The sequence below is a fragment of the Hordeum vulgare genome, chromosome 6H (genome assembly GCF_904849725.1).
Source record: "Hordeum vulgare subsp. vulgare chromosome 6H, MorexV3_pseudomolecules_assembly, whole genome shotgun sequence".
Taxonomy (NCBI): Eukaryota; Viridiplantae; Streptophyta; class Magnoliopsida; order Poales; family Poaceae; genus Hordeum; species Hordeum vulgare.
Window position 1 is genome coordinate 99,605,837 of NC_058523.1, and position 14,932 is coordinate 99,620,768.

The window sequence follows — 14,932 nt, forward strand, 5'->3', positions numbered from 1 at the left end:
AATAGGTAGGTATGGTGGACTCTCATGGAAAAAAATTTGGGTTTATGGAAGTGGATGCACAAGCAGTATTCCGCTTAGTACAAGTGAAGGCTAGCAAAAGACTGGGAAGCGACCAACTAGAGAGCGACAACAGTCATCAAGATGCAGTGAGTTTGACTAACATTAAATGCAAGCATGAACAGGATATAAATCACCATGAACACGAACATCATAGAGTCTATGTTGATTTTGTTTCAACTACATGCATGAACATGCGCCAAGTCAAGCCACTTGACACATTCAAAGGAGAATACCATCCTATCATACTACATCATAGTCATCTCAAAATCTATGTTGGCATTCAAGACAAACCATTATAAGCGCCTAGCTAAATAAGCATGGCATCAGAAACTCTGATCTCTAAGTTGTCATTCCAAACATGGTTCTCTCACAACAAACCTGAATCTGAGTCGACAAGCTAGTCATATTTACAAAAACAGAATAGATAGAGTTCATACCAGCTTTTCAGTCTCAGTCACTTCATCATATATCATCATTATTGCCTTTTATTTGCACGACCGAACGTTGTGAACAATAATAAGGGTGCTCGTGCATTGGACTAAGCTGAATCTATAGGCAAACACAAAGGAGAAGACAAAGTAATATGGCTCTTCGAAAGCTAAACATGCATGCATGCAAGAGGCACTAAACATTGAAACCAATATCTTCTACCTTGACCCAAAGAAAAAGAAAACTATTTACACAGGAAAGCTCCTAACAAGCAAAAGAAGAAAGAATAATCTTTTTGGGTTTTCTTAAAAGGACACAAAACAAGAAAACAAGAAAATGAAAATAATCTAGCATGGATAATACAGTGGCAAAGTGTAAACACCGGCTAACAAAGTGAAAGCATAAGCATGAATGTAAAGTCGGTGAGAACACGTACTCCCCCAAGCTTAGGTTTTTGGCCTAGCTTGGTCTACTCCCATGGATGGTCCTGGCGAAACCCAAAATAAAATTGGGTGCTATACGGGAGTGCGGTAGCCACTGCATGAATAGCTTCCTCGCAAAGTCGAGCAGTCGTCGCCTACCTCTCATACTCCTCTGCCTCTCCTATGGTTATGTAGTATATTCGTTTTACCTGAAATTCAAAGAAAGCAGGAGCAGGAAGGGTAATATGGAAAACACGCTGCCGGTTAAATATCAAGCGATATAGGAGGGATCCATGATCTCTCTCAAGGAACTGGTAGCGTGTTAGAGCGACACGATCAAGGTAGGCTGTACGGAGAGGAGGTTCTTCTAAACGGTTGGATATTCCTAGAAAATTTGCTAAGCGTGTAGCATAAACTCCACCAAAGAAATCCCACTCACTGGCATTTTTATTCTGACTCCTTGCTATTATAGCTCCCATAGTGAAGCTCCTGTCACCTGTTACTACGCTCTTAAGGATACTAAGGTCAGAAGCGCATAGGTGACAATGTGCACCCTTGCCGTTAATGCAGCTACCTATGAAGAGGGCAAAGTAGTGCAAGGCAGGGAAATGGATGCTTCCTATGGTGGCTTGCGTGATATCTCTGGTTTCTCCAACAGTTATACTGGAGACAAAGTCTGTGACCGAAGACTTAGAAGGATCATTAATACTACCCCCATCGGGTATCTTGCAAATACTATTGAGATCCTCCAGATCCATGGCAGAGGATTTATCGTACAAATCAAATAGTATGGATGAGTCACGGCCAACTGAAAATTTAAATCTAGACACGAAAGAGGCAGTGAGCATAGCAGACAAGTGCATCAAACTCATCCTTGAAACCTGCTTCGATCATGAACTCATCGGAAGGCCATTCACATGGTTGCACCGGTGCGTCCCTTAGTTCAAAAGGTCCGGGCTCCCGAAAATAAAGATGGGGACCCTTCTTACTTGAGGAACCACCATGAAACTTCCTCCTGAACATAATTTCCTTTTGCTAAATTTTTTGAAGTTCAAGAGAAAAGTGAATGAATACCAACCACACCTTCCAGCAACTACTCCTGCTAGTGCCTAGAGACCGTATCACGCGCTAAAACTACTTGGGACCAGTTAAAATCAACCTTTCTAGCTCAAGAACAGAGTCACCAAGGTAGCAAGAATACGCAAAAGATAAAGCACTAGAGCAAAAACTAATTGGAGTAATGGATGAGTCACTTACCAAGGAATAATTTCCCTAAAACGGTTCGGAGAATGGTGCTTTGAGAAAGGAGATCGAAAATAACAGCCAAATGAGCAAGAACACGGGTTTGAGCTGCGAAACAATTTTTTCTGGAGGGTGGAAGAAGAGACTAGGAGCTGTAATGAGTGGAGGGGGTCCCTGTGGGCCCCACAAGCTTGCTCTCCACCACCAGGGGGTGGCGGTGGCAGGGCTTGTGGCCCACTGGTATGGCCCCCAGGCCAGCTAACAGGCCCAGTAATTTTCAAATATTCCAGAAAAAATCATACTAAATTTTTAGGACCATAGGTATGTGACTCTTTGATTCATCCATTTCATGGTCATCGAAAGAAATCCGTCAATAGGATTGATCAAGTCCTCGTGACAAAACCTTCTCGAATCTCAAGAGAGAATGGAGAATTTTCGAATAGCCACTAAGTCACCTCAATGGGGATATGTATATCCCCAACAAGAAAATCATACTTCATCTTGACACGAGGAATAGGGCATTCCAAGCTCCCAATAAGAATCGATGAAGTCTTTTCGATAGCATTGATGCAATGTACTTGATATCGTTTCTTTGGAAAGTGCACTGTGTGCTCATTACCATTGACATGGAAAGTGACATTGCCTTTGTTGCAATCTATAACAGCCCCTGCAATGTTTAAAAAGGGTCTTCCGAGGATGACAGCCATGGCATCGTCCTCGGGAATATCCAAGATAACAAAGTCTGTTAAGATAGTGGTGTTAGCAACCACAACAGGCACATCCTCGCAAATGCCGATAGGGAAAGAAGTTGATTTGTCGGCCATTTCCAGAGAAATTTCAGTGGGTGTCAACTTATCTAACTCAAGTCTACGATAAAGAGAGAGCGACATAACACTAACTCTGGCTCCAAGGTCACATAAGGCAGTTCTTATGTAGTTTCCTTTAATGGAGCAAGGTATAGTGGGCACTCTAGGATCACCAAGTTGCTTAGGAGTTCCACCTTTGAAAGTGTAATTGGCAAGCATGGTGGAGATCTCAAGTTCTGGTATCTTCCATTTATCAGTCACGATATCTTTCATGTACTTGGCATACGGAGACATCTTGAGCATATCAGTTAACCGCATCTACAGAAAGATGGGTCTTATCATTTCAACAAAGTGCTCAAAATATTCATCATACTTTTTCTTGGATGGCGTAGGAGGAAAGGGCATAGATCTTTGAACCCATGGATCCCTTTCTTTACCATGCTTCCTAGCAGTGAAGTAATTCTTATCGTATCTCTTAGGTTGTGGGTTATCAGGATTAACCGAAGGTTCAATCTCCACATCCTCATCATTGCTAGGTTGAGCATTATTATGAACATCACTGTCCATATTGTCACCAGGTTCGTGTTCATCACCAGATTGTGTTTGTGCATCAGACGCAGAAATATCATTAGGTTCTTCAGGTGCGACAGTATTTGGTGAACTGGCATGTAGGTTTCTATCATCCTTCTTCTTCTCCTTAGGATGACTAGGTGTATCAGCATTGATTCCTTTAGAATCTTGATCAATTCTCTTAGGATGACCTTTAAGATACAAAGGTTCCTGAGTCATTTTGCCTCCTCTAGTAATGGCTCTGACAAAGTTGTCATTTAATTCATTGAGCTGGTCATTCTGAGCTTAAAGTACTTGTTCTACCTGAGTAGTAATCATAGAGGCATGTTTACTCAGAAGCTTCAGATCATTGACATTTCTGTCTACACAAGCACTTAAATGGCTAAGCATACGAGTACTTTGTTCCTAGTGTCTGCTAACATAATCATTGAAACTCTGTTGTTTGGCAACAAAGTTCTCAAATTCATCAAAGCATAGGCTAGTAGGTTTGTGAAAAGGAATATCACTCTCATCAAACATACGCAGAGAATTCACTTCTACTACCTGTATCGGCTTATCGAGACCATGGATCTCTTCGATAGGTGGTAGATTTTTCACATCTTCAGATCTAATGCCTTCCTCTTGCATAGATTTCTTGGCTTCTTGCATATCTTCGGGACTAAGGAATAGAATAACTCTTTTCTTAGGAGTTGGCTTAAGGAGGTGGTTCGGGAATAGTCGAAGCATTATCGTTGATCAAGATGTTATTTAGTAGGGTCTCAGCTTGTTCTACAGTTTGTTCCCTAAAAACACAACCGGCACAACCATCTAGGTGGTCTCTAGAGGCATCGGTAAGTCCGTTATAGAGGATATCAAGTATCTCGTTCTTCTTAAGAGGGTGATCAGGCAAAGCATTCTGTAGCTGGACGAGCCTCCCCCAAGCTTGTGGGAGACTCTCTTCTTGGAGTTGAGAAAAGTTGTATATTTCCTGCAAGGCAGCTTGCTTCTTATGGGCAGGGAAATATTTCTCACAGAAGTAATAGACCATATCCTGGGGACTACTCACACAACCAGGAGCAACAGTGTAACGAGCAACAGTAGTGGCAAGGAACACCAGTAGTGACAGTAGTAGCAAGTAGCAACAGTAGCAAGTGACAATAGTAGCAACAGTAGCAGCAGGGCAAGACAAGTAACAGCATCAGAGCAAGACAAGTAAACGCAGCAGTGCAAGACAAGTAACAGCAGCAGTAGGACAAACTCGTCGGCAATGGGTCAGTGATTTGTTTGGATGATATTCGTCATGCAACAGTTATAACACGAAGAGATATGTGGCTAGCTCCCGTTTGTCAATGTGATGTAGGCATGCATTCCGTGTGTCGTCATACGTGCTTAGGGAAAAGAACTTGCATGACATCTTTTGTCCATCCCTCCCGTGGCAGTGGGGTCCAAAAGGAAACTACGGGGTATTAAGGTTCTCCTTTTAATAAAGAACCGGGCCAACGCATTAGCACTTTGTGAACACATGAACTCCTCAAACTATGGTCATCACCGGGAGTGGTTCTGGTTATTGTCACTCCGGGGTTGCCGGATCATAACACATAGTAGGTAACTACAACTTGCAAGATCGGATCTAAAACACACATATATTGGTGGCAACATAATAATTTCAGATCTGAAGTCATGGCACTCGGGCCCTAGTGACAAGCATTAAGCATGGCAAAGTAGTAGCAACATCAACCTCAGAACATAGTGGATACTAGGGATCAATCCCCATCAAAACTAACTCGATTACATGATAGATCTCATCCCACTCATCACCGCCCAGTGAGCCTACGAATAGATTACTCACGAACGACGAAGAGCTTCATGGAATTGGAGAGGGAAGAAGGTTGATGATGACGATGGCGACGATTTCCCCTCTCCGGAGCCCAAAACGGACTCCAGATCTGCCCTCCAGATGAACAACAGGTTGTGGCGGCGCCTCCGTATCGCAAACGCGACGAAATCTTCTCTTTTTATTTTTTCTGGGAGGAAAGTGAACTTATAGAGGTGAGATTGGGGGCGGTGGAGCTGTGTGGGCCCCACAAGCTTGCCCACCGCCACCAGGGGGTGGCGGTGGCAGGGCTTGTGGCCCACTGGCCCACCCCTTCAAGTGGATCTTTGCGTAGGTATTTCTTATATTTTCCAAAAATGCTCCCAATGAATTTTCAGGACGTTCGGAGAACTTTGATTTCTGCACAAAAACAACACCAAGGCAATTTTGCTGAAAACTGCGTCAGTCCAGGTTAGTTCCTTTGAAATCATGCAAATTAGAGTCCAAAACAAGGGCCAAAGAGTTTGGAAAAGTAGATACGATGGAGACGTATCAGGGATCCGACCCGAGGCACAGAAACAGCGGCGAGGCGACTCGTCGTAGGTCCTGTCGCTCAAGCTCCTTCCGGAGAAGGTATTGCTGCCGTTGGAGGATCATCACCCACCATCGGAGATGGGCTCGTCTACCGAACCGCCATGCCCGGCATCCTCCGGGCAGCAACCGACGCGATCGCCCTCGACTCAAAGATCTTGACGACGAGTGTCGCCTCCCCGTCGTACTTGAAGAGGAGGTGGCGCCTCCCCTTCAGGCCTCTGGCGCGGGCCAAGGTCTGCCACCCGCGGTTCAGATACACGTAACCGTCGGGGGTGACCTCGACCTCCACCCAGGATGCTCTGCTGCAACAGCCGTCAGCCTGCAACCAGAGACCCCAAGGTCCGCTGGCCGGCATAGCCTTCGCTAAGAAGTTCGGCAGCTGCAGCAAAGCGATTTCTGACCGGTCCACCCACGTCATCAACTTCATCACCGTATCGGCCGAGTGGAGCCGTGGGCGAGGCGGCCGGGTGGCCATCACCGACTTCCCACTCCGGCCGCTACGGGCACCCGCTCCAGTCTACACCACACCATTACCGCCGATGGAGATCCCCGGGCGGGCGGAACCACGACCGCGCCCGCTAGAGGCCGCTGCCGGCCTCGCCGCATACTTCCGGGGGCGGCCTCGCCCCCTCTTGGTAGGTGGAGCAGTAGGACCTCCGCCAGGGGCCTTCCCCTTGTCGGTAGCAGAGAATCTCCTCATCGACGCCATGCTGAGGGAACGAAGGGCTCAAGGTGGGAGGCAAAGAAGACAGGGTGACGCAAGCCTTATCACCCTCGCCGGGTTAAATAGGCAGCCCAAAGCAGGATGGCGTCCCTTCGCATCCCCGGGCCCACACAATTCGCGAGGGGACGCGCCCGCATGGTGGGCGTACAGGCGTCACCCCCAAGGAACAATGATGGCCAGTGTTGCACCCAGGCGTCACATCAATTTGACCAGGCGAGCCTCTTGGCGCCTCGGGAACTGGAGTGTTGCCATCAGGCTACGTGTCACGCGTGAAGTATGACCCGCAGACATTTAGGGCCTGTGACACTTTGGACTTCCTCCAAGGCTTCGCCACGAAGCCAGCCCGGGCACGCCTTGGGCCCAAGGCTACTGTTGGCGTTTTGGGAACGGGGTACCCAGACTCGCCTGTCTGCGGCTTAGGGCTCGCCCACTCCATTGACCAAGCATCGACAGGCTTGACAAGGCCCTGTGAGGGGCCAGGCCTCATGAGGAGGAACGACATCAAGACCCGCAGGAGGCCTCCTCAGGACCCCTTCGAAGTGGCGGACTTTCTGAGGCAAGGCCCAGCCTCGGGATTCAAGGGTGACGCCAGGAAAAGACAGTCGAGCAGCAGATGGCAGAGCGAGGCAGTTTCCCCTTTGGTGCAACGGAGGCGGGAGCATGCAGGGGCTTCAAAGGCATCTTCCAAAGGTTTCCCTTCTGGTGCAACGAAACTACCGTCGCCCGCTAGTAGGGGAAACGTCATCCTCGGGCCCGTCTCTGATGGAGCGAATAGTTACTTTGCAGGCGAAGACCACCTTTGGGCAGGGGAGCATGTTCCCCCGTTCATCTTCAAAATTCGCCCCTGTGGGATCCCTTCCCGTCGAAGCTATGAGGGAAGAGGACCCGGGCCTCCGCTATAAATAGAGAGGGTAAGATACTTGAGAAGAGGGTCACTCGAACGGTAGAACAAGACACCTAGCCACTTGGCCTCTGGAGGCTCGAGAGCACTTTACTATCTCATCCACCACCTCCGCGAGAGGCAATCCACCAAAAGCAGGAGTAGGGTTTTACGCGTCGCAGCGGCCTGAACCTGGGTAAACTACCGTGTTTCCGGTCTCCCTCACCGTCGTGTGAGTTCTTAGCCTGACGCATCGAGTGACGAGCCTGGTCAATCGAATCTGTTGAGTGGCCTCTGTGCGCACTCCTGAGTTTGAATCCTTAGGGTTTTGGGGAGCCTAAATTCTGACAAAATACAAAGCAAACACATGCATCACGATGCATGACATGGCAATATGCAGTGCTAGAGATGATCTAACATAGTGCTACATGTTGCAGACGGAGTGGGAAAATATCTGTGGATATTTCTCGGGTCTTCGGCAATTATCACACATACGATCCGGAGGGGAAAGTTCCTTGGTCATCGTGCTGGATGCATGTGCCACATGAACGGTTTGCATATTTATATTCGTTGTATTTTTCTAAGCAACTTTCATATATAAATTATTTTCATCCGACTTAAAAATTAATATATATGAATTTTTTAAGTTTTAAAACATTTTCTGAAATTTATTGGATTTATTTTAATTCGAAAAATTGCTTTACTGCATCAGCATGATGTCAACTGTCGGTAGTGAGTGGTCAAAGTAACCACGGGGTCCAATTGCCATAGACACAATAGCTAGCTTTGTTAAATTTCAATAACTAAATTAACTAATTAGCAAGTAGGACCCACTTGTTAGTGCCCCATTCGGTTAAACTAATTAAATTAATTAATGTCTAGTTAAATTAGTGGGTGGCCCATCGATGAGTGATTGTGTTGCCCAGTCAGCATAGCTGACCGAGGTTAACGGTTAGATGGGCCCTCTAGGACCCACTAGCAGTGACCCAGGCCGGCCACATTGACGGTGGCGCCGGCATTAGCACTGACGACCAAAAATAATGGCGAAGGGCCTCATGTCTCACCGTAAATTGCCTACAGGCGGCGATTTGGCACGGGTTTGGCCGCATTCGAACAGGGCCTCGACAACACGTCGACTTGTGGTGGTGGCGTAGTCGTATGTGGCCATAAATGACGCCAGTGATGAGCAGGGCAGAGGCCGTAGGTGGGGTTTGTCGGGTGTGTGGTTGCGAGACGCGGGAGGACGAGCGGTTGCGTGTTGGGCTCCATGGAACCCCAAGAGATCGATGGTGAGCTCAGGCGCGGGCTGCGGCTGATGACGAGTTGGTGGAACTATACTTCTTGTCCCTCGTTGGTTACCCCAAGTGGAAGGTTGAGATGTAGTCAGCAGCAGATTTCCCTTACACGGGGACTGTAAGGTTAATTGAACCAGGAGGACTCCAAGGATCAACAAGTAGGTGTCTGCTGCTCTGGCGCTAGCAGAAGACGTGGACCTGCACACACACAACAAATAACTTTGCTCCCAATGAGTTCAGAGAGGTTTTCAATCTCTCCGGGCATGTCGTTTGCAAAGGATCAAATACAAGCGGGAATAGAGATGGTGATTGCAACGGGAAAGTAAATAAAACCTGTAAATGGTGGAGGTGTAAACAGTGGTGGAAATATGGACCAGAGTCCCATGATGTTTACTAGTGATATCTATCTCCCAAAAGACGATAAACAACTATGATGGGTAAACAAATTACGGCTGGGCAATTGACAGAATTATAAATGCACAACAATGCTAATCATGCTACAAGAAAGTTAGAGGCTCATAAGAATGGGCAGTAAGCCAAGACAAGTAGACCGTTTATCCATCAGCATCTACTCACTAATCATCCACCTTGAGATATCTATCCAGAACATCTCGCTGGTATTAAGTTACGAGCACCACCCAAACTGTAAACTCAAAGCAATGGACAACAACATTAACAAACTTTGCGTAAGGTAAATAATCCTTGCAACCAAGGTTACAAGCACCATTGTTTTCTCCCTGCTGGCAACAACACATCCCCTAGTCTCATGTTTCTGTCACTCAAGCTACACATGAGTGGGCATGAACCCACAATCATGCATAATGCTCCCTCTTGGAGTTATAATCTACTACTTGGCCAAAGCAATATAAAGCAACGGGGAACATGCATGAAATACTCAAGAACAAAATATAAAAGGACAACCAAATATATAACTCATCACAATCTAAACAAAATCTTGTAATCCATCGGATCCCAGCAAACTAAGCGTAGCAACAACAGGTAAATTACATAGATGCCTTGATCATGTAGGGCAGCTCACAAGGGCTAAGCATTGAAGCACAAGATTGGAGAGAAGACATCACATAGCTACTGGTCATGGACCCATGGTCCAAGGTGGAGTACTCATGGAACGTCCGGGAAGCGTCCATGGTGGTGGAGAAGCTCCAAGACGTCAATCGTCCATCTGGCAGGGTGCGTGGAAGAGTCTCCTGGCGCTCCCGATCTTGGAACTGCTACAATGGCGGAATGGTGGTGAAATTCACGATGCAGGATATATCCTTTGGGTTTTCGCTTCGGGAAGTAAATATAGGCCAAAGGAGGGCGCAAGGGGGTGGACCCGCTACCCAGGCAACCTGGTGGCGCGGCCAGGAGGAGGCCCACGCCAGGTGGCCGCCTGGGCGAGGCCTGGCTCCCCTCTGGCCCACCTTGGTGCTTCCTAAAGCTTCCGTCATGTTGATTTTTATATATTTTTCTTGGGATTTTTTGGGCTGTGAAAATTGGGGTAAATTTCCTGCAATTAAAAGACATCAGCAAAGAGAAACTGGCATTGGGTGCACTTAGTTAGTAGGTTAGTCCAATATGTGTAAAAAGGTATGAAAGTGTGGCAAAACACATAACAATGTCACCCAAAAGAGCACTACTAGAAAAAGGTTGTTAGAGGCGCACCTATTTTGGCTATTAATGGCGCACTATAGGTGCGCCACTATTATCACGCCACTACCAATAAATAGTAATGGCGCACGCCAGGTGCGCCACTGTTAATCTACATAACAGTGGTACACCACCTGGTGTGCCATTACTATCCCAGACACTAATGGCGCAACTAAAGTGTGCCATTACTAGGCCCAGAAGTGCGCCACTACTGTTACTCCAAGGAGCCATGTGTACCTTGTGCTCTGGGTTACTAATGGCGCACTTTTAGATAATGCGCCACTGGGATGTTTATTTATGTGCGCCAATAAAGTGCAATATGGTGCGCCCCTACTATGATTATTAGGATTTTTTTTGCTTTTCTGATATTTGCAAAGGTTACAAAATACATTACAACACAGAATATAAACAAAACAACATATAAACAGCAGATTTATCGAATGCTATAGAAGATTAGTCTCCGAATACAATTCATCATATTAGTCTCCGAATTCAAAATACCAAACAAAGTTAGAACATTACAAGTCTCGAGACCGCGAGTAGCGAGTTTGTCTTCACATTACAAGTCGATATCTGAACTACCATCACACAGAAGAGGGTTGCGGTCATGGTGAGCATCATCGCGATGAGACTGATCACGATGAGGTATTCCACAATATCTTTTACACCGATAGTACTCCTCATGAGCCATCCTAAGTTGACGTCGGAGATTGGCCATTGTTTTATCATCTGTATCATAGTCCATATCATTTTCACCTAATCTACCACCAGAAGGCTTGAAAGATGGATCATCCCACAGCTGAAATAACATACAATCACAAGTTACCGTATTTAATCTCCGGGTTTGAAATTCAACTACAAGTAGTACTAATAATTGCTTTGGTACCATTTGAGCAACCATTCGGTCAATAATATCCGTATAAGGTCTTAAGAGGTCACACTTTGACATTTTATTTCAAGTGGCTTGAGCAACCTGGAAAAGGAACAACACTTCAGCAAATGGCAAGTTGGCAATGAGTACGGATATTATTAAGGATTTACAAATGCACTTACAACAATAGAATTTGAATACTCTTGATGAGCATTATCAAGCTTTACAACCATCTTGGCAACTCTATCAAAAAGTACTTTTTGGCAGTGAGTCCAGTCTGCGTTTTTCCACATGTTTCTTGGAATTTCACTCAATCCAAAACCAAGAAGAAAAGCACCAGTCACCAGTCCAAAGGTATTTGAGCAAGCCATTAAAAACCCCACAAGACCTCCATCCCTGTTAAAAATATTTATTTCAGGTCAAGAGCCAAGACTGCACATTACACAAGTTTAAATGGCAACGATTTTCAGAAAACTAATTTGTCAGAACTACAAGCAACACGAATGGTTAGTGCAATGGAAGTACTCCCTCTATGAACTAATATAAGAGTGTTTAGATCAATACTTTAGTGATCTAAACACTTTTATATTAGTTAACAGAGGGAGTAGTATTTTGCAGTAGTTAAGATTACATCATGTTTCTTTACCAATCAAAGCTGACTGTCCTAAACATGTAGCTTGTTCAATATTGAAATATCAAAAATGTTTCTGTAAAATATTTCATAGGTTATTGAACGACAGCTATAAAGAAAGAGCTGAAATGACTTAGTAACTAAAATGTAAAAAATATCAACATATTACACAAGGTTATTCACATATCGGGTGACGCATGGAACATGGAAGCTGAAGGGGAGATTAAAACATACCAAGCTCTATGCATGACAAAAAGAAGTATGAGTCCAAAGAGGCCAATAGCTCCCACAATTGAATAAAAGAGCAGGTTCATGTGAATACTAGTTTTTCGCCTTTCATGTGAATAATAGTGAAATCTCCAACATCTTCATAGCCTTGAATAGTAGGAACTACAGCCCTGTTTAGGGACATAGACACAAGCCTTGTGTTAGAGATAAAAATGCCAATGTAAATGACGAGTATAAAATTTATTGCATCCCATGAAAAATAATATATATGAATTGATAACTAAAGTAGTACCCTCAAAAGCTGAAAATACACTAGGTTATCAACTGTTCTACTAGAAATAGAGTAAGCCACGTCATAGTAACATCAAATCCTTAAAAACTTGAAGCCAAACAGTAAAAAAGTGTTAGGCACATAAGGGAGGTCATGACTTTTCCAGTATTTTTCCATTTACAAACCATGATTTTTCTTTTCCAAGCACAGACCTAGTAAGTTCAGCTGAAGCTGAAAGACCTGCATTGATATGCAAACAATACGTTGCTAAATCACTAATCTAGGGGAGATGAAGCACGGTACAAAATGAAGCTTTTTTGTCTTTTGAAAGTAGAGCTGACATTTTACTGTAAGAAACATCTATTATGCTAGGGCATGTGCACCAACAGTAGTCCTAGATGCCACTAAACAATCAGGAATGTTATACCCATAGCAGAAAGCAATGCAAGACATGTTGATGATGATAGTTTCATACCATGTTAGGATAATTGTACTCCAATAAGACCAGCTCTATAAAAAACCAATCCCACCTTTATCAAAGCCAGTTAATGTATGCAGGTGAGGTGTTGTAGGAGTTTAGACCGAATAAGTAAATGAAGATCATTTGACAGCACAATGCACAGATAAAGTTTGCGATAAAGGGCCTGCACTATTTATTGCCCATGTATATGTTAATATATTACATTTTTAACTTTTCAACAGTTGTTCACTTGTGCTTAAACGAATTTAAATAAAGAGGCTAAATAGCAGGATTGTTCCGTTTGGCCACAACTTTGCTCATACAGATGAATACACCAACATATATGTGAAGTAGTAGAGGGAGTGAGTGACCCATAGCCCCATACCCGAATAAGCATGGCAACAATGGAACATGTGTCTACAAATATTCAAGGCATGCTGATGTAGCTGACCTAGGATTCTTTCTAGCAAAATACTAAACCTTCTTTATAGACGCTTCGCCTGCACCTGATCTCTATGCTTTGTGGAGGTAACCAAGTTCATGCTTGGACTTTTTGCAGCTATACTTCTATAGCATTCATTCAGACTGAAGATGCATGTGAAGCTGGACTATGTAATCTGACTAAGTGTGTGATTTTGATGTCTGGGTAACATTACATCTCATCGTCTCATTCTTAGTTGCCTTGAGCTAACAGTTGCTGCTAAAGTCGTGTAAGCCGTCAACTAGACAGGACAAAATTTTTCCACCTTATGTCCTATATTCCTATTAATATAACATAATGGTGAATCCACGAATGTCCTGTGTGAACTGATGACTTGCTTGGAAAGTACGAAAACAAGCAGTACAAAAAGTTTGTCGAAGGGGGGCAAGGCTAGACAATGGAACGTTGCTACGGCTATTAGCCACAAAGGGTAAAATAGTGACTTCTCAGAAGTTAATTGGAGTCAAGCAGACCATATACAAACAACTTATGATGCCAATTTAGTTCGTCCATGTTGTTTATGCTGAATTTCTTAGAACTATAAACTAACTAATTAGTAGTAGTAATAAATAGATGTCCTCTCTAATTGACGCAGGGGCGACCCTAATACCCTGTCACCTAGACCTCATTCCGGGGACCAGAAGCAGCAACTCGAATGTAAGATTCGCCAAGCAATCTCCCCTCAAGCACCCGATACTCCACGCACTAACAGCTTCTATTACAAATTTATGTCCTAATCCCCCAAATACATCCTAATTGGCGCAAAACTAGAGCAGGTAATTAGCTCAGCCCGGGGCGGATCTCGGTGCGCCGAGGTACCGACACCGAAACCGGGTGGGATCACGAGCACGACGAGGATCGCAATTGAGGGGTCGGGCGATGCAGAGGGATACGAGATCTGACCATCTAGATGTCGGCGGGGACGAGAATGATGACGGAGAGGGAGCAGAACCAGGCGTAGCCGACGGTGGCCTGGACGTAGCGCGGCATGCCCGGGCCGGTGAAGTAGTGCAGCGTGACGACGAACATGCTCAGCGTCAGGGGCAGCGATATCAGGTAGAAGAGCCACATCTTACCGCCCTCTGCCTCGACCTAGCCGCGGCGCCGCGCCGGTCGGGAGGAGGGGGTCCGGCGGGTGAGGCGGTGGGGGCGGGGGCTGGGGCGGGGGTGGAGGAGTCCGACAGGCTGAGGAAGCTTCTCGTCACCGCGTGGAGGCGGGGTTGGGGGCACGGGAGATCAAGCAAGGTCTTTTTTGTTTCCCTGGAGAAGTGGTGGGGGAGAAAGAAGGAAAGGGAGGAAGATGGTTGCTGGTGGGCTCGGTGTTATTAGTGGCGCACCGTGGATGTGGTGCGCCATTACTAGTTAAAATTAGTAATGGCGCACTTTCCCCTGGTGCGTCACTGCTATGTCTCGGAAAGGTGTGGGGCCAGGACAAAACTAGTAATGGCGCACCACACACCAGGTGCGCCATTAGTAATATGGCCATTAATGGCGCACCTATATCTGGTGCGCCACTGCTATATAGC

At 45.5% G+C, this 14,932-nt stretch overlaps 1 pseudogene; it reads right to left on the reverse strand.

Annotated features, from left to right (window-relative positions):
* Window positions 1-11,023: 11,023 nt before the first annotated feature.
* On the reverse strand, window positions 11,024-14,477 carry LOC123405158 (annotated as a pseudogene).
* Window positions 14,478-14,932: the final 455 nt, after the last annotated feature.